The sequence below is a fragment of the Myotis davidii genome, unplaced genomic scaffold, assembly GCF_000327345.1.
Source record: "Myotis davidii unplaced genomic scaffold, ASM32734v1 scaffold200, whole genome shotgun sequence".
NCBI lineage: Eukaryota > Metazoa > Chordata > Mammalia > Chiroptera > Vespertilionidae > Myotis > Myotis davidii.
The window spans coordinates 3,383,927-3,387,588 of record NW_006293700.1 but is presented as its reverse complement, the minus strand read 5'-3'; the positions used below and the strand labels follow the sequence as shown (position 1 = coordinate 3,387,588).

Genomic DNA, 3,662 nt, shown 5'->3' with positions numbered 1-3,662 from the left:
GGTTTTCAGGCTGGCACTGAAGCTCCCAACCGCTCCTTTTTTTTCTTTTTTCTATTTTTTATTCTGGGCCAGCTTTAGCTCTGAGGCCTCGGCTGCTGAAAACAGGTTTCTAGCCTTTGTTTACCATCTGTATTTGATACAATGTTGCGGTCCGGCTGACTGAAGCCCATATAGTTACTTAGAGTTGCAGCTGAGAGGCCGACAAGGTAACGTTGGAGTCCTCCGTCACTGAAGCAAGCAAGCCTCATGTTAGTTTCAAGCTGCCTGGCTGCCGGCCACCATCTTGGCTGACAGTTAATTTGCATATCTCGCTGATTAGCCAATGAAAAGGGTAGCGGTCGTACGCCAATTACCATGTTTCTCTTTTATTAGTGTAGATTAAAATATACTGTTAAAAAATAGTTATTTTATCATGTTCATCTGCTATAATAGTGGTCTCCTCTTGTGGCCACTAAGATCAGATAGTTATTTTTATAACTAGAGGCCCGGTGCGCGGATTTGTGCACCAGTGGGGTCCCTCAGCCTGGTCTGGCCTGGCCTGCACCCTTGGCTCAATCCCTGCAGGCCAGGCCGAGGGACCCCATTGGTGCACGAATCAATGCACCGGGCCTCTAGTATGCATATAAGATCTTTGGCTAATAGAGAAATATTTCCCCCCTTCTCCACTCCCCTTTCCCTCTGAGATTCATCAGCCTGTTCCATGTTCCCATGCCTGTGGTTTCTGCTCCTGCATTGAGTGTCTGCTCCCTGGTGGTCAGTGCATGTCATAGCAGTTGCTTAGGCTTTTATATATATAGATTGGAATTATAACTAAACCATGCATTGGAAATCTTTTTTAATGTAATCTTTTTTACTTGTATTTGACCTTTTTATTTTACTTTTTTTATTACAGTTTACATTCAGTGTTATTTCATAATAGCTTCAGGTGTATGCATAGTGGTTAGACCAGCGATTTTCAACCTTTTTCATTTCATGGCACACATAAACTAATGACTAAAATTCTGCAGCACACCAAAAGTATATTTCTTGCTGATCTGACAAAAAATAGTTATAATTTTTTATTCATTCATGCCAGACAGCTATTGTTGTGTTGGCTGTTGTCATTTATTTTATTTGACAGTCTAAGGGAAAAGAGGTCAGTGCCCCTGACTAGGTATTGCATGTTTTACAAATTCTTGGAGCACAGTGGTTGAAAATTGCTGGATTAGATAATTGTATACTTGGAAATCTTGTTTTCAAGCTTCTATTAAAAAAATCTGTACAAATGATGAAAAGCAGAAGACCAATAATATTTTTTGCTAATCTCTGACAGAAATGAGGTCTATTTGGCTAAAAGTTCCCTACAATTTACTGTGCAATCCGATACTAGTAATAATTTAACCCCGGGAATGGTTAAAATTATTTGTTTAGTGACTAAATATATACTAGGCCAGATTAGCTGGACAGGTAGACCGGCAGAGAATGGGGCTCATGCTTTTTTGAATTTCTTAAAGTATAAGGCTCATCGATACTATTTAATAAAGACTCCCAGTGACAACTTCACTTCTGAGTTCCCTGAGAAAAATAAAGGCATAAGCCCCAGCCATAGAGCAATCTGTGAAAGTACCTGTGTCTTACCTACACGCTGCTGGCCCTACACAGGGAGGTGATCGCTTTGATCAGAGTTATTCCCACCCCTGTGGTCTAGAGCCCATCTTCTGGGATATTCTACGTCTTCTGGGACTTGGTTTCCCAGCAGCTGTCATCTACCTCTACCTTTTCCAATGGCTTCTTTCCCTCAACTTACAAATATCTCCCTCATTCTAAAAAAAAGTCCTCCCCTTCACTTAACTTTTCTTTTTGAGCTATTACATGATTTTCTTCCTTTCCCCAAGTCCCACTTTCTCACCTCTTATTCACTGGTAGACAGTCAATGAATGCAGTATGATTTCCATCCCAACCACCATGTTGCTGCCAGAGTCACCATTGTCCTACTGATGGCCTAACTCCAGGGCCTCACCTCAGCCCTCGTCCTGCTCCATCTCCCTGCGCGATGGCTTCTCCTCTGCGGAACTATCTTTGGCCTTGATGTATTTCCTTCTTTTACCCCTTGTCTTCTTGTGGCCTTGGTTCCTTTCAGGTCCTATGCACTTCCTTCCATGAATTGCATTATTGTTTACATTTTGATCCCTTCTCCATCTCCGTATTTAACTGACTCTATATCAGCAAGGGTTCTCCAGTTGGATATATTTACACACACACACATACACACACACACACACTAGAGGCCCGGTGCATGAAAATTCATGCACTGGAGGGAGGGTTCCTCAGCCCGGCCTGCCCTCTCACAGTCTGGGAGCCCTCAGGGACAGGAGGCGACCAGGTGATCAGTGGAAGGCGATGCCCACCACACCTCTGCTGCTACCACTGCCGGCAGCACAAACCTCAGCTGGCCCTGATTACCTGAGCCTCAGGCTGGCCCTGGGCAGCTGGGGGGCGCTGAGGGGACTGGGGGACTCCGGAGGCAGGCACATAGAGCGCCTGGGCTGGCCTTGCCTGCAGCCCCGGCGGAGCTGAGGGGACTGGGCGCCACCATCTTGTGGCTGTGGGCGCCACCATCTTTGAGGGTGGGGCAGCAATTAGCATATTCCCTCCTTATTGGCTGTGGGTGCCACAGTCTTTGAGGGCAGGGCAGTCAATTAGCATATTCCCTCCTTGGCTGTGGACGCTGCCATCTTTGAGGGCAGGACAGTCAATTTAGTTTTAAGATTGACAGACACATGAGAGAGAGAGAGAGAGAGAGAGAGAGAGAGAGAGAGAGAGAGAGAGAGAGTGAGAGTTAAAATAATTGGCTCATGTAAGTGTGGGGGGCCGGCAAGTCCAAAACCTGTAGTCCAGCAGGTCAGCAGGCTGGTGACCAGGCAGAGCTGACGTTGCAATGGTTGATTCTGAAATCTATAGAGCAGGCTGACAGGATGGAAATGCAGGTGGAATTTCTGTTTTATGTCTTTCGGATGAATTCTTTCTTCTCTGGGAAACCTGAGTTTGCTCTTATGATCAATAATGATTGGATGAGGTTCACCCCATTACTGACAATAGTCTCCTTTACTTAAAGTTAATTTATTATAAATGTTAATTACAGCTACAAAATACCTTCACAGTAACATCTAAACTAGCCTTTGACCAGGCAACTGGGCACCACAGCCTAGCCAAGTTGATACACTCCCTCCCCAGCTCCAGGCTTGTGTTTCGTGGGATAGTTGGAAGACATATAGATTGAGGTTTGACTCTTGGTTCTTAGGCTGAGTTACCATGGGCAAGTTCTTTAATCTCTCTAAATAGCAATGCCTTTGTTTACAATTATTTTTGGTCTATGGGTTTGTCTTCATGATATTCTTATTCTTTTTATACCACCCCATGTCTATTGTAGTGCCAGTTGCATATATACTTGATGAATGAATGGAGTTTGTAATGAATGAAAGCAGGAAAGAGGCTTCAGTTTTGCCTTGGTTGGTGTGGCTCAGTTGGTTGAGCATCTTCCTGTGTACCAAGAGGTCACTGGTTTGATTCCCGGTTAGGGCACATGCCCAGGTTGCAGGCTCAATCTCCAGTAGGAGGCATATAGGAGGCAGCTGATTGATGTTTCTTTCTCCCTCTCTCTTTCTTACCCTCTCTCCCTCTCT

The 3,662-nt window shown here is 44.8% G+C and overlaps 1 protein-coding gene across 8 annotated transcripts in view; it reads left to right on the top strand.

The window, feature by feature from the left end:
• The window catches only part of STAU2 (staufen double-stranded RNA binding protein 2), a 216,273-nt gene that overhangs the window by 139,363 nt on the left and 73,248 nt on the right, over positions 1-3,662 (top strand). The window lies entirely within an intron of this gene.